The 21658-nt window shown below is 45.6% G+C and overlaps 1 long non-coding RNA gene across 1 annotated transcript in view; it reads left to right on the top strand.

The window, feature by feature from the left end:
* Positions 1-3340: 3340 nt before the first annotated feature.
* LOC143831870 (uncharacterized) overlaps positions 3341-21658 on the top strand; it is a 43579-nt gene continuing 25261 nt past the window's right edge. Inside the window, exons 1-2 of the long non-coding RNA XR_013229001.1 lie at positions 3341-3473; positions 12402-12481. This is a non-coding gene — a long non-coding RNA (uncharacterized LOC143831870). The remainder of the gene's footprint in view (positions 3474-12401; positions 12482-21658) is intronic.

Genomic DNA, 21658 nt, shown 5'->3' with positions numbered 1-21658 from the left:
CAGAGGAGGATAGAGGCAGGCAGGCAAAAAGTAAGCTAACCAGGGACCAAGGCAGAGCACAGCCAGGTTACTCTGGGTGGGCTACCCCCACTATAATGCTTTCCACACGCGGATGGGTCGGGCTGCTTCTGATGAAAGGCAGAGATTCCTCTCGTTTCCAAGTGTTTCCCCTGCACCTTTCTAAAATGGACAGCTATAGTGTTAATAAAGAACTGTATGTGCCAAGCTCTCTGAATTCCCATCTCTCAATTTTAAAAAAAGTCTAGAGCTCCTTCTGTTGTGAAAATATAAGGGGGAAAGTACATTAAGCCATCAAAGGGACTAGAGACTGGTTTGGGATGGGAAATACCTGGTGGTTTGGGGGGTGGAGCTTCCCAGATTATTATTATTAATTTATGAATTAATAATTTTAGTGTGTGTAGGGTAGCCAGGAGATCCCAGGATTGTCTGGCAACCAGGCAAGAGAGATTCAGAAGTGGTGTAGTGGTTAAGAGTAGCGGCCTCTAATTTGGAGACCTGGGTTTAATTCCCCTCTCATCCTCCTGCAGCTGGCTAGGTGACCATGGGCCGGTCACAGTTTTCTCAGAGCTCTCTCTGCCCCACCTGCCTCACAGGGTGTCTGTTGTGGGGAAAGGAAGGGAAGCTGCTTTGAGACTCCTTTGGGTAGTGAAAAGCAGGATATTAAGAAACAACTCTTTTTTTCCCTTCTTGCCTCCACAGCATGATCCTAGTTTTCCTTGGTGGCCTCCCATCCAAATATTAACCAGGGCTGACCCTGTTTAGCTTCTGAGATCTGACAAGAACCAGCTAGCCTCAGCTATCCAGGTCAACAAGGCATAATGTCATATACCTTCCAAAGCAGCCATTTTCTCCAGCTAAATGGATTATTGCTTGTAGATCAGTGGTAATTCCAGGAGACCTTCATCTACCACCTGGAGGTTGGCAACCCTATTTTGAAAGGAAAGCTGGAAATTCAGAGAATGCAATTGTCTCATGTTTAGACCATTATAATCCTATTCAGTTGGTAATTTTTTTAAAGAAGCTCTCTGGTGGAGAGCCTGCGTGGAGTAGGGAAAATGGTGCTGACTTGGTAGTACTGGGAAGATGCAGATTTTCCTCTTCATGTGGGTGCCACCTTGGCTTTACGGTTTCATTTCCGAAAATATTGCCACAAAGCAGGTTTGGTCACAGCAAAGATGTGGAAAGCCCGGGAGGTGTACAGAAGCACCATGATGCTGTGGGGAAGCGTGAAGGAAAACAAAACAACCCTCTCTTTCCAATAGCCTCCCAGCTGGGGTGAACAATCCACACACAAGTAGCCTGTATTGTGGATGACGGGGAATGAGCTACCTGCATGCTTCCAAGGTATGTCTGAGAGCAAGACAAGAGACTCAGGATTATGCATGTCCAATCAAGGCTTTTGACAGACCAGGCCATTGCAGTGGGGAAGCTCTGCCCTAAACGGGAGCAGGAGTCATCTAGCATCTTAAAGACAAACATAATTTATCCCTGTTGAAGTGTCTGTGAGCCAGAGGTTTCGTCATGAGTTGCAGGAACAGTTGTGGCTGTTGGGGAGTAGACTCCACTTCAAAGTAGCTAGGGTGCTGGTAGGACAAACAGGTGTTGAAAATTAAAACAGCAGCACAGCTGGAGTACTGCCATGTTTATTTGGAGTAAGATAACTACAGTGCTACTTCCTCCTCTCCCCCATCAGAGGATTAAACTGTGTCCAAGACCTCTGAACAACAGCAATCCCTGCACACAGAAAATGAGCTTGCCACTTTGGCTAGAATCACTGATCTGCAAGTTTTCCGCGCGGGATAAATGATTTTGGGGATGGTGATTCCATCTACCATTTAAAGAGATGCAGCTCAGACGCAAGTTTCTCATTTATTCAAATTAGACTTTCTTTGAGCAAACCGAATCCAAGTAGTTGACCAAATAAAAACAGACCATGAAATCATATCAGCTTCGATACAGACTTCTCTATACCAAATCAAAGAACTAAAATCAGTGAAATTAACTATCCTAGGAAACCCTCTTGATTCAAATGGATTTACAAAGTTTGTGAAATGTGTGTTTGTGTGTGTGTGTGTGTGGGGGGGGGAGATGGTTTAGGATGCAATCCTAAGGATACTATCCTGGGAGTAAGTCCCATTAAATAGCATGGCTTACTTCTGAGTAGACTAGCTACCTGCTTGGGATTGCTCCCTTATGGACTTTTATTGGGATCTCATTCCACAATATTTACACTTTTATTGGCATTATACAAAAAAGAACTAGTTGACAAGACATACAACAGCAGACATACATCAGATGAATTTTCAGTTAATGAACTCATCCCACAGTTCAGGGCTAACTGTTGAAAATAAACCACATAGAACAGACCACTGCGGATTACAACTTTAGGATGGTTGAGGGCAAACTGAGCCAAGGTTCTGAAGTGAGTCATGCTGAGTTCAGTAGGGTTTAGTTTCCAGTACATGTGCATAAAAGAGAGATGCAATCCTGTGCACAGATGGGAGTAGAAATGTTGCAATGAGTGAGACTTCTGAGTAAACCTAGACAGGATTGTGCATATTTTTAAAGTTTAAAAAGTTGGATTGACACAGATTCTAGGTATGTTTACTCAGATGTAATTCCCACTTCAAAGGGATTTATTTTTGATATGTACATTTAGGATTACAGCCCTAATTAAACTCTAAATTGTATGATATGCACTGGGGGGCGGGCGTAGTGGAAGGCTGTTCAGATATTTATAGTGTATCAGGATCCCTGGTTAGAAAGAATGGCAGTGCTTGAATAAACCCGCCAAAATCCTGTAAAACATGAGGGATTATTCACTATCCTAATTACCAAACATGCCCCCCCTCAAGTTTCCTACTGCAGCAAAATCTTGATCTTCCATTTCTCCTTTATTGTGTAATCTCAGGCATTACTTTGGTGTAGCCTAAGCCTTTCAATTAAAAATGCTTAGAAAGTTCCATTTATTTCACTTGGGGCTTATGCAAGGCAGGTATGCATAGCATTGAAGCCTTAATTTGCAATACTGTTGTACTACCCTTTTTCTTTCTTGTCCTCTGTTTTAACCTTAGGAGAGTTTATGAGATTTAGTTGTTTTACATCATCATTATCACATGTTTAGCCTGCCCTTCTTCCTCACATAGTTCTTCTTTCCTGTATTTTATTCTTTCAACAACCCTCTGAGGTAAATTGGGCAGCTTTCTGGATCAGCTGCAGAGGGCTCTATCATCTGCTTCTGGGCAGCAACAAGGATTTGGATCTAGCTCCTGTCCTGGATTTAGCTGGTTAACTTGTCTCTCCCTCACACCATCCACCACCAATGGGAACAGGAAAGTGATGAGTGGAGATGCAGTGTCAGGGGCTTCTTGTTCCCTTGGGCAGTGGCATGGCTCCTCCCTGTTTGGGGATGAGGCAACCAGGAGGAGCTGCAGCTGTTGCAGAGGGAAGGGGTAGGTGCAGGTATCTGGAGGTACTAGGCAGCTTCCAGGAGGCTGAGGGCCTCCCAGCTATGTTAATGTGTGCAGGGAAACAGCAGTTTTACAGGAGGAGAAATGTGCTGTTTTTAAAATTATCTTTTTTTTTTTTGCAATAGGACTTCTAATTGCTTGTCATTTGAAAGGGCCAGTTTATCAAGAACAATAATTGCTTTTTAGCTTCAGGTATGAGCTTTTGCGTGAGCACAAAGGCATTACAGGTAAAGGTAAAATCAAGTCTTCTTTAAATGGTAAATTTTCTGAATCATAAGCTTTCTCTTAGGAAATTTGCTTTAAGCTGCCTTTCACCCCAACTTAGGTCCCCCAATTAGGGAAAAATAAAAACATTGGCGCAATTTGAAATATGCATATAAATATAAATTAAAATAGAACACATAAAATACTTGAATGGTCAGGAGGGTCAAAAGGAATTAGCGAGGGAACAGTAGATCAAGCAAGTTTCCCCCCACTGGCAGAATGGAGAAGGGAACATGGAAATCTCCATAAGGATGGAATCCCATAATTTCAGTGCCACAACTCAGAAGGCCATTTTCCAGGTTGCAACCCTTCTAGCTTCAGAAATTGGCCATTCCAGAAGCATGACCAAAGATGACTACACAGGTTGAGTAGGTTCACATGGGAGTAGGTAGTCCTTAACATGTGCAGCCTCCAAGCCATATAGAGCTTGAAGGTCAATACTAGCACTGAATTGTAGCCAAAAGCAAATTGGGAGCCAGTATAGGTGGAATGAGATGACAGTGATGCTGTTCACATGACCCACTCCACACAGAATTTTAGCTGAGCAATCTGAACCAATTTTAGATTCTGGACATACTTTAAGGGCAGCCCCATGTAGAGTGTGTTGTGGTAGTGTAATCTAGATCAGTGGTCCCCAACCTTTTTAACACTGGGAACTGGTCAACGCTTGACAGTTTTACTGAGGCCCGGGGGGGGGGGTAGTCTTTTGCCGAGGGACGTTGCTGCTGCCTGAGCCCCTGCTCCACTTGCTTTTCCACCGGTGCCCCTGACTTCCCACCGCCCACTGGGGGACGCTGCTAGCAGCAGCTGTGCAGTGCCATACCGAGGGAGACCCCCAGCCATGACAGCTGCCGGAGAGCACCAAAGGTGAGCTGGCGGCAGAGTGGCAGGGCAGCCCACGAGGCAGCAGCCAGGGAGGAGGATGAGGAGGAGCCGCGGCCCGGTACTGACTGATCCTCGAACCGGTACTGGTCTCCGAACCGGGGGTTGGGGACCACTGATCCCATGCACTACTATGGCAAGATCTTTTTTCTCAAGGAAAGACCAAAACAAGTGAAAGGTACTCCTGGCTACTGCTGCTACTTACTTTTCCAGGAAGAGGTCCAGGAACACACACGCGCGCGCACACACACAAAGCCACAAACCTTTTTCAGAACAGGAGATACCTCAGTTTCTGGGTATGTCCTTTCTCCCACCAGTAGTGCCTCTATTTTGTTGGAATTAAATTTCACTTTCTTAGCCATCTCACCCAAGTTAGGATCCCCAGGCCCTATTTTCCTGTTAAGTTCTAGCATTAAGTTGGTAGAAAGAAACGTCTTATCAAATTATCTTCCTTTCTGCTGCAATATTTTAGAATCATCTTTGATGAGATTGAGATCTTCAGTCTCTGACTTCACCTTGGAACTTTGCAACATGGGAGCTTTTTAAGGGAAAGTCTAGAGTCTCACAGTTGTGTGCTTGGGGTTTGGTGGTAAAACTTAAAGCAAGGACCTGACCCGGGTGTAAACTGCATGGAGCTTTTATTCCAACCCCAGATCGATTCAGTCCCTGCCCTCTACACAGAATGCGATTTCTGTTGTGATTTTGGGCGATTTAAATTTTCCTTCTGCAGCAAGAAGGATTGATCTGGAGTGACCCTACCTTTATTGTGTGATATCTCAGAGTGCTGTTAATCCTCAATATCCAAATTGGGAAAGAAAGCTCCGTGGTAGAGAACCTCTGATAGGCTACACCTGGTCATGTGACACGCTTGCCTTAAAGGAGAAGCCCCTAATTTCTCTCAACTTCTGTCGGACCTGGATTTTTCCTCCCTCCTCTGCCTTTTTCAATCCTCTCCTCCTCCCCTCCAAGAAAAGAAAGAGGCTCCCTGCCTGGCTCCTCTCCCCCCACCCCTTCAAGAAAAGAAAGAAAGAGGCTTGGCTCCCCCCCACCTTCTGAGCCTCCCTAACCACGTGCAGAAGACTTTCCTGTTTCAATGGGGAGGGGGGGGGGAGGAAAGGAAGACCTGAGTTCAAAGCGATCTGAATTCAACAGGATTGACAATGGAATAAACAAAGTAAGTGCAGACTCTGCTCTGGAGAGCCTCAGCAAGCCTGAGCCTGTCAGATCTTGGAAGCTGAGCAGGGACACACCTGGCTAGCAGTTGGAAGGGCAACCTCCAAGGAATACATTGGAACAGACAACAGACCTCTGAAAATCTCTTGCTTGGCAGTCTTAGGGTCTCCTGGCTATTTTATACTCATGCCATAGAATAAATAAATAGTTAATAGCAAGGGCTATTAGCAAGTGTCCCTCCTGGCAAGTTAGGCTATGCCTTTCATGTTCTACCTTCAGGGAAGTCTTACCTTATGTAGATTTATACAGTTGGAAGAGACTGCTTCTGGAACATCCAGATCAGTGAATGCCAACATCATATCATAATGATATAATGGTCATCTCATGTATTTTACTTCAAACTTTAAGGACATAAGTGAGTAGTGGAATGCTGCTGAAATGCTACCTCCATTGAGATTTATTTCGAAAAGTGGATTGGGATGTTAAGAGCATAGAAATGGGGATTTGATACAAGGGACCAGTCTAGTAAAAGAGAATTGTATGTTTTGGTGTCCACCAGGGGAGAGATGACACTGGAATACTAGCCAGTGTTCTGTAGAAAGTAAATGTGTGTGTGTGTGTGTGTGTGTGTGTGTGTTGGAGGGGCTATTAAAGGTGTATGTTGAAATAAGGGAGAAGTGGGAATTGAGTGAGGCATATGGGGTAATGTAGTGTTGGATGCGTGTGGTTTGTTCAACAATGATTGTAATAAAGATGACATGGCTTTTTGGTATAATGGCGTTCAGCCTTTTATTTATTGAGTGTGTGAGGTTTAAGTTTTTGCTGGAAGGATATTCTGGAAGGGAACGAGTGAGCCCAGGGGAGCCTTAACTCTGTGCTAATGAAGTTTGTTTGTTTATATATTGGCCAATAAATTTCTCTGAGTTACTTAAAAGTTAGATTGAATGGGGATCCCTGTAGTGTGATTATATGGGTGTCTTGCAGGGGGATATGGCAGCGGCGTAGCAGTATGCATTTCTGTCACCCTCATTTACTTCTGGCTTCATACTGGTTTCCTCTGATGGCTCTGTTGTTGCAGAGTTTTCTCTGAGAACAGGATACGTCTTATTAAGCAATGCTGACTCCGCCAGGTCTACTGAGAAAGGTCATTAAGCAACATGGTCCAGGCTCTGAGTTTATTCCTTTTGAAGTCTGCCACCTGAAGAACACTCAGTTGCTGGGAGAGAGCCCCACTTAATAAAATGGGACAGACTTCTCCGGAGGCATGTTTAGGACAGTTCCCTATGTTGCAGAGATCTAGAAGTGTCATGGGGAATGGTTTTCCCCATTTTATTTTATTATTTATATTGCATAGAATGTATGCACAATTTCTCCAAAAATCTGTACAAGGTTACCCACAACATAATTTTTAAAAATAACAAAAAACAGTAACTTGACACATCACATTTTAAAAAGTAGAACAAGACATTCACCATAAAAAGCCAGGACGATTGAGCAAGTAAACAATCCTATTTGTTTTTTGTTTTTTAATCCAAATGATTACTGAATTGCCCTTCAAAAAGAAGCAGCATTTTATAGGTCATAAATTCAAGAAATCCAAAGTGTTTTCAACTGTTGCCTAAACTGTTGCCTACAGCAGCGGTTCTCAACCTTGGGGCCGCGACCCCACTTGGGGTCGCTTGGCTCATTCCCTGGGGTTGCTGGATTACCCACCGCGGTGGCTGCGGCTGGCGGCAGTGGCGTGTGCAGGCATGTGGTGGCAGAGCCATGGCAATGGCCACCTCTAAGCCACCTTGATTACATGCATGCACACACCATCCGCTTGCGCACTGCGCACATGCTGCAGCCGCTACTACTAAAGTTGGGATTGTGGTGAAGAAAAGGTTGAGAACCGCTGCCCTACAGTGAATGGATTTTTTCCCCTTCTGTGGAAGTTGTGCAATACCAGCCTAAGAGTGTTTACTCAGAAGGAAAACTGTACTGATTTCAGGAGATCTTGTTTCCCACTAAGGTCCACTTCACAGGAAGCTATCACTAAACTCTGTGAAAGATCCTTTAAGGATCAGGCTGCAAGTTTGCTTTCTTAAAAATACAGAGACTTTGTTGCTATCTTTGAGACTTTGCTAGAAATTGTTAAATAAACACATACAAACAAACATATCTTGTGCAATCTACATACAAGAAATAATGACAAGTCTTACATTCAACTGTAATGCTGGTTTGCAACTAATCTTAAATAGAAAAGAGTGCAGAACCTGGTTAAAAGACAGGAACCAATTTACAGTTAATGTCAATTCTGATATTTTTACATTTATTTATTTATATACCACTGCTCTCAAATGTCTCACAACGGTTTATAAAATCAGTAAAATACGATAAAATCCCCTAAAATACCCCTTAAAACATCTTTAACCCTCCCCCCGCTCCGGAGGAGCGGGAGGAATAAAGGAGTAAGGGCAAGTGGGGAGGAGTTAGGGCGGGCCCTGTCCGGGATAAAAACTCGGAGGGCCCAATCAGGAGCCGCGAAGCGGCTCCTGATTGGGCCCTCCGAGTGTCACTCGAGGGCCAAGCAGCCAATGGGGAGCCGCGCAAAGCGCGGCTCCCCATTGGCTGGTTGGCCCAGCCTCGCCTGGGCCGGCCGGGGAGTTGCCGCTCAGAGGAAGAAGCCTTCCCCAGCGGTAAGTCCTCCGGCCGGCTTCCCCTCGCCCAGGGAGCCTTCTGCCGGGCCCTGGGGCAGGCTCACCTGCCCTTGGGCCCGCCAGAAGGCCACAAAGCCCACTCCCAAAGTCCCGAGCCTTCTGCCGGGCCCTGGGGCAGCCGAGCCTGCCCCTGGGCCCGGCAGTAGGCCGCAAAGCCCGCCGCCCCCGTCCCGAGCCTTCTGCCGGGCCCTGGGGCAGCCGAGCCTGCCCCTGGGCCCGGCAGTAGGCCGCAAAGCCCGCCGCCCCCGTCCCGAGCCTTCTGCCGGGCCCTGGGGCAGCCGAGCCTGCCCCTGGGCCCGGCAGTAGGCCGCAAAGCCCGCCGCCCCCGTCCAGAGCCTTCTGCCGGGCCCTGGGGCAGCCGAGCCTGCCCCTGGGCCCGGCAGTAGGCCGCAAAGCCCGCCGCCCCCGTCCAGAGCCTTCTGCCGGGCCCTGGGGCAGCCGAGCCTGCCCCTGGGCCCGGCAGTAGGCCGCAAAGCCCGCCGCCCCCGTCCCGAGCCTTCTGCCGGGCCCTGGGGCAGCCGAGCCTGCCCCTGGGCCCGGCAGTAGGCCGCAAAGCCCGCCGCCCCCGTCCCGAGCCTTCTGCCGGGCCCTGGGGCAGCCGAGCCTGCCCCTGGGCCCGGCAGTAGGCCGCAAAGCCCGCCGCCCCCGTCCCGAGCCTTCTGCCGGGCCCTGGGGCAGCCGAGCCTGCCCCTGGGCCCGGCAGTACGCCGCAAAGCCCGCCGCCCCCTTCCCGGGACTTCTGCTGGGCCCTGGGGCAGCCGAGCCTGCCCCTGGGCCCGGCAGTAGGCCGCAAAGCCCGCCGCCCCCGTCCCGAGCCTTCTGCTGGGCCCTGGGGCAGCCGAGCCTGCCCCTGGGCCCGGCAGTAGGCCGCAAAGCCCGCCGCCCCCGTCCTGAGCCTTCTGCTGGGCCCTGGGGCAGCCGAGCCTGCCCCTGGGCCCAGCAGAAGGTCCCAAGGCCACCTACCTTACTCTGTTCCTCCCTTCCTCCCAGCATTCCCTTTCTCCTTCCCTTCCTCCCAGCATTCCCTTTCTCCTTCCCTTCCTCCCAGCATTCCCTTTCTTCCTCCCAGCATTCCCTTTCTCCTTCCCTTCCTCCCAGCATTCCTTTTGTTTTTCCCTTTCTCCCTTCTTCCCTCTCTTCCATCTGCCTCTTTCTGGCTACCTGTTTCTCTCCCTCTTCTTCTGTCTCTATCTTCCTCCCTTTCTTTCTGTCTTTCTGTCTCTCTTTCTCCTTTTCCTCCTTCCTTCACCCCATCCCTCCACCCATCCATCATGCTAGGGCCCGCTGTATTTTGCCCACAGCGGGCTTAATATCTAGTAATAGAATAATAACATAACAAGATGACAGACAGTAAAAAATATCAGCCCATCCCCTGTTCAGCATGGGTCAGACTCTCTCTCTACCTGCGAGCGAGGAACCTAGTTGGCTTTAACTTAGAGATCCTCAGATGGCAACACCAGGTACCGCTCTGGCCTCACCCGTACGCCTGGTGAAAGAGCTCCGTCTTGCAGGCCCTGCAGAAAGCTGACAACTCTGACAGGGCCCTTAGGTCTTCCGGGAGCACATTCCACCAAGTTGGGGCCAGGGCTGAAAAAAGCCCTGGTCAAGGCCAGGTGTATATCCCGGTGGCCCAGGACAACCAGTAAATTCATTGTAGTTAAGACACTGTGAAAACATGTTTTGTTTTTTTTAACTGGTCCAGGTTTTGGCTTTATATATTGCTCTGAATTAAAGATAATCCTTCTTCATACCTTATCATGTCCATTCTGTCAGCTTGTTTGCTCATTTGCTCATCACAACTACGGACAGGTTGGTTTTCTTCGTATTCTTCACTTCAGAGTTAAGCATTGTTACATGATGAAGCTGTTAGCATTGTCCAAGCCTGCCCTGGAACAAATGGTCCAGGCATGATCTCCCTGCACAAAAGTAGCCCTGTTGGCTTCAGTACATCTACTCCGGTTTAAAGCAAGGGATGTTGACAGGATCCAGGGCATTAAAAGTAGCCAGAATATTGCTTTCTCTTCCTCTCTCCCTTCCCCCGCCAACTCTTATGGTTAGTATGTGTATCTTCTTCATTCTCTCTATATTGTCTCTCTCCCAGAGTTTTCCCAACCATTCCCGATTTGTCTCTAATATCCTACTAATGTATATAATAATCATAATGATAATAATATTTTATAGTGAATCTTACAGCTCTGATCAGGACCACCAAGGGAGTAAGCAGGCTAATCACGTGCATAATGGATTTAAGATGAGTGTTTATTAAGACCAAACAAAACACAAAATCAAAACACTTAAAACCAAATTACAGCATGCATGAAGTACAATAAAATACATACACATAAAACCAACAATGAAAACATAGGGCAGGAAGGAGGGGTCACTGATAGAATGTGGACAGTACCAAATAGTCTTCACCTGCTGATGCAAGATGGCAGGGGACAGGTGAGTCTTCCTGAATTTGGTGCCATGATTGACTAGGACTTTTGCTGTGTTTCTACCTGCCGTGGACATCTGAAGCTGACTCTCAGAAGCTGATTATAATTGTCTAGTAAGCTTGTAAGGGAGTAGGCAGTCTTTCAAATATGATCTATGTGTATACTTGAATTAAAAGATCTGGGGCTAATCCTAGATCGTTGACAAAACTTTCCTGGATTGAGGAGTTTACTAGCTTTCCATTTAGAGGAGATTTTAAAAATTCCATATTTCTGATGTTTTATTTGTGGTGTTACTTTTTTGGGGTTATGAAATTATTTCTGTGATGGTGTTACCAGAATGATCTACACTGATTAAGTTGTGTAAATTCATTAAGTCTATTTTTGTTTAGTGTTCACTTTAAAAAAATGTTTTCCAATAAAGGTTCTTAATACTGTTGATTGGGATGTGGCTATGACTGAATTCTGGAAGGATTCTGTAATTAGATCAAGCAAATGGCAACTGCTACTTTTGACCCTACAGCATTTATTTGCCTAGGATAATTTTATGCATGGTAGGCTAAACTGGGGAGGGAAAGTGTCATGATATAGCCCAGTTATCAAAACCGTGATTGAAGTTTTGCTGTATGTCTTACTTGATGTTTCATGTTGCAACTTTTATTTCCTCTGCCTTGCAATCTGTTCAGGGCCCCGTGACCCTGTAGAGTTGTGTTTGTAATTCTGTAGCTGACCCCATCCTATGTTAGATCTTAAGTGTGAAAAATTACACTCTCTGCCCTGGGAACTATCAGGGACTCCATGAAACCCAGACTGCTGTTGCATCAGCATGGGCCATTCATACCCGAACCATTTTGTGCTGGGTGGGGCTGAGGGCTTTGGGTTGATAAGGGGGTGTTTGTGTAGAAGCCTCAGTCTTAGCAAGGACCCTATGATGACCTAATAGTTTCTCTTCAATAAAGTGATTTATTTTCCTAAATGAGACCTGGTTATTGAGAGCCATCGGAGATTCTCACACCAGTCTCATCAGATCTTGGAAGCTAAAGCAGGGCCAATAATTGAATAGTAGACCACCATGGAAAACTTAGTGTAGGAAGGAGGCAATAGAAACCATCTCTGCTTCTCACCTGTCTTGAAAACTGCCTGCTGAGATTGCATTGTCAGTTGTGACTTGTCGAAACTTATATATATAGGGTTGGTTAGGATGGTATGGAATAGGTTATGGAGAAACTCTCTGCTAATGAATATTGGGGCAATCATTCCATCAATTACAGACATTTGTATGGGCTTTGTATAACTAGTACAAAATTTCAGCTTTAATGCTTTGACCAAAAATTGTACAAAGAATCTAGACTTTATATATTTGAATATTTGTAGCGGTAATGGAAACACTTTGATATTTTGTCAAAATGTTGGAAGTTAGGTTTTGTTAAATATGATTTTTCTTCTCTCCCAACCAGCACGAGTGTGAATTAAGAAGCCATATGCTTTTCATCAAGAAAGCATCACCAGATCTGCGGTGCTAGGATGCAGATGAGAGGTGTGAATTCTAGGATGCTGGATCAGGTCCATCTTATTCTAAGCTTGTATCCTTATGCTAGAGTGACTTACACAAAATTACTTTTGCAACTGTAATTCTGTTTGGTTTAGGAATTAAGGCTGATAGAAGGTGTGTGCGCTTTTAAAGAAGCCTTTTTCGACCTTTTGGCCATGGAGGAGCTCCTAAAATAATTTTTCAGGCTTCAAGGCGCCCCAGAAGTGATGTTGACTGGCTTGGCCTCCCCTCGACCCTGAAGTGACATCACCACCTGTGTTAACAGGCAGGCTTGAGGAGAACTGGGGCGGGGGTGGGGAGACAGGCAGTTTAAGATGGGAGTAGATGTGCAGGCTCCAGTCTCTCCCAGGCGCAAAAATAATGGGAGAACTCACCCTCAGGAGTGGGGAGGGGGAGCAATAGAAGTAGCCAGTTCCCCAGCTTGTGGCTGAGCTCTTTAAGGCAGAATGGGAAAGCCTTTTTCCCCTCCTCCCCCCCACCTCTGGTTGGGAATCCATTTTAGAGGTTCAAGAGTTTATTTTAGAAGATCCTGCCAAGAGTTGGTGTGATCTATTTTGGTATTTGCCAAGGCCATGTTGACTTTCAGACAAGGAGGGACAAATGCTTCTACTTTCTCCTACCCTGATGTATTCCCATCTGCTTCTTGTGTGTGTGCACGTGGACTGCAAAGAGCAATACAAGATTTACTTGGGAGAAGGTGTGGTGCTTGCTACCCCAGTTCAGTTGCTAAAAGAGAAAGTGTCCAGGTTGCTGTTTGACATGGTTTACTAGAGGCGTTTCTGCAAGTAGATCCTCTGGTGAGTTGGTTTCTAGGTTGGAGTTGTCCCTATTTACAAAGGAGCTCTGCTTCCAGGTAAGTTACCAGACCAAGCACACAAAAGCTTATACCTTGATTAAACTTTGTTGGTCTTAAAGATGCCAATGGACTCAAATTTTGTTCCTGTGCTTCAGACAAACCCAGCTACTCACCTGAATCTGTCTTCAAGGTAGATTACCAGTTAGGTGTTTTGCAATTGCTGTATTCCTGCAAGTGTCTCTGTTTGCAGGTAAATTTCTCAGCCTCATGTTTCTAGTAATGAATTCCTGTCCCAAGGCACAGAAGGAATGTTGCAGGGTGAGTACTGTATACTTTAATGAGATGCTGTACATGCTCTGCAGCAGACAAATTGGGTGTGATTTGAACTACTTACGTTTTCATTGGCATTTTATTCATGAAAAACAATAGGTGTGGTGGCTATGTAAGGAAGTGTCAGAGACATTTAATTTTCAGCAGTTGAGTGTTGTGTCTCTGTTCGGAAATGTGAGATGGGTAATTTTTGTTCCATCTCCAATGATAAAGTTATTGGCAACCTGAGAGAACAGCTGCCTTCAACCAGTTCCAAGTTGGTAGCCGTGCTGGTCTGCAGTATAGAAGCTAGACTGAAATCCAGTAGCATCACAGAATCATAGAGTTGGAAGGGGCCATATAGGCCATCCAGTCCAACCCCCTGCTCAACGCAGGATCAGCCTAAAGCATCCAGGATAAGTATCTGTCCAGCAGCTGCTTGAAGACTGCCTGTGAGGGGGAACTCACCACTTCCTTAGCCAGTCGATTCCACTTGTTTTCCTGATATCTAGCTGGTATTGTTTTCCTGATATCTGATACTGTTCTACATGTAGTTTAAACCCGTTTAAACCCAGGCAGACTATCTCAATCAAAATGTTTATATAACTTTAAATCAACAACTTGGAGGGTGTGTGCAGGAGCATCCCGGGGAAGTCTCTAGCTTGGTCATTTTGACAGGTGTTGGTTCAGGAGTGTATAGAGTGGAACTTGTATCCTTGCTCAGGTCTTGCAAACTAAGGACTGTGGCTTCCTGGATTGAGCCAATCCAATTTAAGTTGGATCTTCCTTTTCCCCCACTGCCTTCAGCTTTTCTGAGCACCATTGTCTTTTCCAGTGAGGTTTGTCTTCTCATGGTATGATCAAAGTATGATGGCCTCAGTTGTGTCATTTTAGCTTCTAGATAGAATTCAGGCTTGATTTGCTCTAGAGGCCACTTACTTAAGCAGTCCGTGATCTCCATAAAACTCCTCCAACACCATATTTCAAATAAACCAACTTTCTTCCTGCCGCCTTTCTTCATTGTCCAACTCTCACATGCATACATAGTAATGGGGAACACTATGGTAGGAATTATCTTGGTCACCATCCTTACACTTAGGCTGGTTCCTATAGGACACTCACTGGACACTGGAAGCGCTCACCTGGACCAGGGCCTGCTTTAGATACATGAGAGGCCTCAAAGAATTTTATCTGGCCTCCTGGTCCATAGAATCGATTAAGGTCCTTAGTGTCCTCTTATATCACTGTATGTAAAGGAGCCAGCGGTATATTTGATATATCTGTCCCTGTATTTTATGCATGCTGCTTTGTTTATGCCTGACCATTGATAAAGGCAGCAATGTCAAAATGCGCCTGGTCAGTGGTGGCATAAGCATGAATGGACACTTAGATTTTAATGAGGCTATATTTTAAGACTTGGGTTTTTAATTTTAATAAATATTAATTTTTAATTTTACCCTACAGAGGCTTGAGTACATTATCTTTCTGGTTCCTTCAGGGCTGCCTTTCCCAGTCTCAGTCTTATTCTGAATTTATTGATTGCCATCTCCTTTTGGTTGATGATGCTTCCAAAGAGTTGATAACCTCGAACAATTTCAGTGTCTTCATCGTCAATGTTAAAATTGTATAAATTCCCAGTAGTGATTTTGTTTTCTTGCTGTTCAGCTGTAATCCTGATTTGGTAATTTCTGCTTTAACCATCAATAGTTGCTTCAGGTTTTCACTATTTTTATTTTGCCTGTAATGTGTTATAATTTACATATCCAACTTTCCTTATGATATATCCTACATATAGTGAAGAGATAGGGAGATAAAATGCAGCTTTGTCAAAATACAGCTGTCTGACAGCTTTGTCAATTGGAAACTACTCCTGTTTTCTCCATATTCTGTCCTAATAGTGGCTTCTTGTCCGGAGTACAGCCCGTGATTCCCAACAATTAGCATAACAAAAGAGAATTTTAAATGTGTGTCTCTGTGTATGTGGTGGGAGGGCTGTTATTGAAAGCACTGCAAATAAGATTCTTTTCAGAAACTTGTTTATATAACTCCTATTCAGAGTTATTCATGGTGTTCGTTTTAAACAGAAGAGAATACTCCATTGCTTTCCATGTCTTTTAGGGAGGGGAAGGGGATCATTGGAGGACTGTAAAAAGTTGTAAAATGCTTTCATATTATTTCTGTGCAGTATTGCAATTCCCGTGCTCAAAATTTAAAAACAAACTGGGGCGGTGGAGAATCTTGAGCGTCTTGTGATCACAGAGTGGAGGGTGGGCTTCAATGCAAATTAGGTGTGAAAGAGAAACAAGGCTAAAAATGAAGATAGAATTGATTACCTTAGGCTGTCTGAAAGCTCTGTTGCAAGGGCAATTTCACACAGAGCCACATCAGCAACTAGACTACTAGGGAAAATCACCCTGGTGTGGAAGCAGCCCTGGTCCGGGTCCTTGATTGCTTTGGAATTGTTTCTGTGCAGTAAAACTAAAGTCTCTCTCTCTAGTGGAATAATTACAACCCGTATGTTTTCAGACTCTTCTGACTCATTGAGGACAGGCACTTTGAGCATTGTGCAATACCTGATAGGTTGGGCTTTGACTGCCTAAGGAACTTGTAGCATTTGAGGCTTTTCTGCATTTTCTAAACACAATTTCATTTCTCCCTTTCTTTTCAAAAGGAATAAATTTACCCATCCTGCAAACTATCTTTTGCTCCTGCTTGTAAATATTCCTTCTGATGCCAAGATGCCAGACATCAGTTTGTGCTGTGTGTCTGCTCCTTTCTCACTGGAGGGAAGTGAGCAGCTGGAGCTGAGCTGTAGTGACCCTTCCTGAGAGAGAGAGGGTAGATCTGAAGGACTTTCATACAAACTGACCTATCTTTGGAGACCTTCTGGGGAGACTCTTCTGCAGGAATCACAACCTTCTGTATTGCAGTTGGTGCTAGGGCTTTCACTGCGGAGCTATCTATGCCTTTGGAACTCCCTTCCCCTTGAAGTCTCACTGTTGGAATATTTGGTTAATATAGCAGAGTTTTGCCCAACTATAGAAGTGTGATACTGAGTTTAGTACATACATCTACCAAGGCATAAGGTAAAGGTAAAGGTATCCCCTGTGCAAGCACCGAGTCATGTCTGACCCTTGGGGTGACGCCCTCTAGCGTTTTCATGGCAGACTCAATACGGGGTGGTTTGCCAGTGCCTTCCCCAGTCATTACCATTTACCCCCCAGCAAGCTGGGTACTCATTTTACCGACCTCAGAAGGATGGAAGGCTGAGTCAACCTTGAGCCAGCTGCTGGGATCGAACTCCCAGCCTCATGGGCAGACAGCTTCAGACAGCACTTCTGCTGCCTTACGACCCTGCGCCACAAGAGGCTCTTACCACCCTGCGCCTTACCACCCTGCGCCACCAAGGCGTAGATTGCAAAAAAACTTCCATTTATTCAAGTAGATCCTGTTCACATTCAGGTTGCAGTTGAGAGGAAAGAAAGAAACCTAATCTAAAGAGTATTTTTCCTACCACAAATGGCCAGCTTGTCTGGCATCACGCGTGTGGGAATATGAGGGCCTTGTCTCAACAGGAGAGACCTACAGAGACATGTGTCTTCACGGAAGGCAATGTGCAATGAGTGAGAGGACAAAGCGAGAGACAGAGCAGGGGTCAGCAGGCAGCGCCCGGGTTAAGACGAAAAGAGGCATCTCATTCAAGGAGATAACACCTATACACACTTGTGGTGATGTAGCACCCGCAAATATCCAGGCATGCCGGGCTGCTAATTTCAACACTTGCCTCTTTCTCAGTGTTACTTTAAGTGTCGTTTTGTTTCACGATGCTTTGATTTTCCATTTATACTTTTTTTGAGTGTCAAATCTCAAATTCACATTGCCTCTGGATAGTTCAAACTTTCGTGGGCTATCTTAGTCCATATGTATTTTTCTTGTGGAATTTTTTAAACAAGTACTTTAAAAAAATGTCTTTCTAAAAAGATATATATGCTGACTTTCTGTCTTAGAGGGGTAAATCTCTTATAATTACACTGGTAGATGACTATGTTAACTTCGGTCACTTTAGCATTTTGAGTATATTTTGTGATAGTGTCTCAAGATACGTACTACTTTGGGTATAAAACAATTTGCTGGTGAAGATTGTTACTGCACTTTGATCTTTTGCATATTGCAATCTTTTCCTGTGGGCTTAGTCTTAGCAGATGATAAGTGGGGGGGGGACATGTTGTTAGTGGAGGGGGGTTAGCCAGCTAGGGGGGAATCTCAGTAGAGTCGGTGGAGGGAGTATAGGCTGGAGATCCCTATTTGGTGGGATCCAGCCTGCCCCCTTAGTCAGTAGGCAATATGCCAGTTAGTGTTGTTGGGTGGGGGGAGGTAGGGTAGGGCAGGTATAGTAGTAAGTAGGTTGGGAGGGTTGAGGGGTTTTTTTTGGGGGGGTAGGTGTAGTTAGTGGTTAATTAGTTAGATAGGATAGTGGGTTCTGTCTACCCCTTTGAATCACAACATGTATGTGGGAGAGATGTTGGATGGGGAGGCCCTCATGGGGCCAGGATCCCAGTTATAATGGGATGTGGGTGTTATGGTGGGGGACGGAAACTGGACAATAGAAGAGCTGGGAGCAGAGCTGTTTCACTGAGGGCCCAACCATGGTGACACAACTGGGCTGTTAGGTGCATTTGCTCCTCTTCTAATCTCTGTCCCATCTCAAGATATTGCGGTTGGAGGCTAGGGAGGATCTGAAATTGGTCCTTTGCAATGCGAGGTCAATTAACAACAAGGCCTTGACTCCGAAGCATTTCATTGCGGAGTCTGGGGCCGACCTCACTTGTATTACTGAGACCTGGGCACGGGATGGCGAAACAGTCTGCTTGGAAGAACTAGCCCTACCTGGATTCTTGGTTTTGCACCAATCTTGGGTCTGTGGCAGGGGTGCAGGGGTGGCGATTATTATGCAGAAGTCATCCTCCTATAGGGCTCTCCCAGAGCTGTTGATCGATGGAGTTGAGTGTGCCTTTATTGGATGGGTCAAGAGTTTGGCCATCTGGGTGGTGTACTGACCACCCAATGCAATCAGATGCCCTGCTTAACCCGCTGGAGGTGGTAGCCACTTGAGTGTTGCATTTTCCCCGTCTAGTAGTCCTGGGGGGTCTTCAATGTCCATGTGGATGCACTGTCATCATGACTTGTTTCGGACCTTGTGTTGTCCATCGAGATGCTGGGACTCTGGCAAGTTGTTTCTGGGCCCACCACTCAATCTGTTCTTCTGTGCTGGGATAGAGGTGGTTCTGGGAGTGGTCTTGGCTATGCCATGGTCAGACCACTATGCCCTGCAGGACCAACTTCAAACACTACCCCTCCCCTATATGGGCGATGGGCAGATTTTAGCCCTCCCACAAAGACTAATGGATCCTGTTGGATTCTGGAATGCTCTGCGGGACCCAATGCCTCCTGATGACTTGTTGACAGCCCTGGTGGTGGATTGGCGGTCTCACCTAATGGCAGCCATTGACAATATTGCTCCCAGACATCCTCTCTGCCCTTGTCTTAAGCATGTTCAATGTATACTGTGGAGCTTCGTGGGATCAGTTTCAAGGTGTGGTCCTTTAAGGCTCTTTGTGGTTTGGGGCCCACATACCTGTGGGCCTGTCTCTCGCCCTATGTCCCTTGCAGAGCTCTGTGCTTGGCTGGTACCAATCTGCTCGTTATTCCTGGCCCCAGGGATGCTCGCCTGGCCTCGACCAAGGCCAGGGCCTTTTCAGCCCTGGCCCCTACCTGGTGGAATGAGCTCCGGGAGGAGCTGTGGGCCCTCGGAGAGCTTTCTGCTTTCAGTAGGACCTGCAAAACAGAGCTTTTCCACCAGGTATATGGTCGGGGCCACTGTTGGAGCAAGTGGTATTGGTCCCCCCTTGATATAGGCATTGGACATCTGATGCAGGTTGGTCTCTCCCTGAGCCCTCCTCATAAGGTTTTTCCCATATGAAGTTTTGCCATCTGTTTGGTGTTGTAATATTGTTGACTGGGGTTTTAATGGGGTTTGGTGGGGTTTTATTGTTGGATTATAGTTGTTACCCGTCGCGAGCCGGTTTCAAGAGTGGTGGGTTATAAATCCAATAAACAAAAAATATATTAATGTTTTAAATAATCTGCAAGCAGTCTTTAAGAACTGGTGTGCCACCAAGGTGAAATAATTCTTTTGCAGATGCTAAGGCAGGTTTTCTCCCAACAGGGTTTCATCTCCTGCATAAGGCAGGGGGGTGTACTAGATGACCCAGGAGGTCCCTTCCATGATATTCTATGAAGTTTTCCTTAGATTAGTGGAGTAATTTTTGAGCTTTTGAAGGGCTGAACCTCTGCAGTAATGGGCCAATTCGCCATGACAGTGTGTTTCAGAGTCCGGTGTAGTCTTCTCTCTCTCTCTCTCTCTCTCCATTAAATTGCCTAGCATTCAGACTGCTACTAAAGATGTATAGATTCATTTTCGATAAATAAGGAGGACCACCATGAACTGCAGTCTGTGAGGAGATTCTTAATGCTGTCTGGTATGTAGGGAAGAATTAAGCTGTTCCTTATTGGTATTCCAGCTCTGGTGTTCTTTCTTTTTATCTGTGTAGGGGTATCTTAGTGTGAAACTCATAGAACCTCTCATGGAAAGGTATGTCTCGTATGCTCACTGCGGGAAATGTGAAAACGAATAGCCTGGATACTGGAGCTCGCATTGTTAATTTTGTTTTGCAACTTTCACAGACCAATTTTGAACCAGCAACAAATACAGAAATGATTGAATACTAGGGAACTTTTGTGTCATGCTCCCAAATGCTGTTTCATATGTTTCTTTCCCTGTGCTTAATACAACTACGCAGGTAATTCCATCTTACTCATGGAGGAGATAGTTTTATGCTGATTTTTAAAATTTGAACCATTTGATTAAATAATATTCAATATTGCTAGAAAACCTAAAATTATCTCCTAGTATCTTCCTATGTATTGCAACTTATCCCTGAAATTTAAACCTGTGCTAGATTTGTTTTGTAGCTTTATAAGCTGCAAATGTCTTGTAAACAGCCAAGTGTATTTCCAGTGCTTAGTAGGGGTGGGCATGAACTTTGGTAAAAATGGTAGAAGCCCACCCCCCCACACACATACATACACACCTGATTTCCCCAGAAAGTACTTTCCCAGGGGTACCTTACTGAGTGAGGAAGTAACTTGCATGCCATAAATCCAATCCTCAGTAAATTTGGAGGACAGACAGAAGAAAGTCAGCCCGAGCTTCCCTGTGAGTGTGGTGTCTCTGGCTTGCACAGGATCTGTTCTATATACTCCTGATCATCATTTTGACAGATGAGGTTTAAGAGTGTATAGAATTGATCCTGTGCAAGCTAAAGACATAAAAGACACAGGGGACCTCCCGTGGATGCTTCTTTATGCGCGCTCCAAGTCGTTGCTTTGAAGTTTTGTAGATATTTTTATTGAACAGACACAATCTGTCTGGGAATGTATTTGCTGATGAGCCACCATGAACAGCTTGAAGGGCAGTGGAAATTCCATGCTTGACTTCATGAAGCACATGCTTCATCACAAACTTTAATTTGTGAGCTGGTTTGTCCAATTCCCTAGAGCAGGGGTAGTCAAACTGCGGCCCTCCAGATGTCCATGAACTACAATTCCCAGGAGCCCCTGCCAGCGTTTGCTGGCAGGGGCTTCTGGGAATAGTAGTCCATGGACATCTAGAGGGCCGCAGTTTGACTACCCCTGCCCTAGAGCTTGGTGACGATATAGTTTGGCCTCTGCCAATTGTTTAATTCCAAAGAGAGTTTATACAAAGGTTTAAATACTTAAATAACATGATTTAACATGGAGATTTTTAGACCTAATGGAAACAAATATTTAATCGTTTGTTCAGCCATTTACACTTGGCTTCAGGCCTGGCTTTGGGGTGAAGACTGTGTTTGTTTTTGTGACAGACAATCTCCACTCACAGCTGTATAAAAGAAATGTGCCTTTTTTCTGTATGTACTTGACCTTTCTGCTGCCTTTGGTGGAACAGGCCACTTGGT

The sequence above is a fragment of the Paroedura picta genome, chromosome 3 (assembly GCF_049243985.1).
Source record: "Paroedura picta isolate Pp20150507F chromosome 3, Ppicta_v3.0, whole genome shotgun sequence".
Classification (NCBI taxonomy): domain Eukaryota; kingdom Metazoa; phylum Chordata; class Lepidosauria; order Squamata; family Gekkonidae; genus Paroedura; species Paroedura picta.
This window is presented reverse-complemented; position numbering and strand designations above follow the sequence as displayed.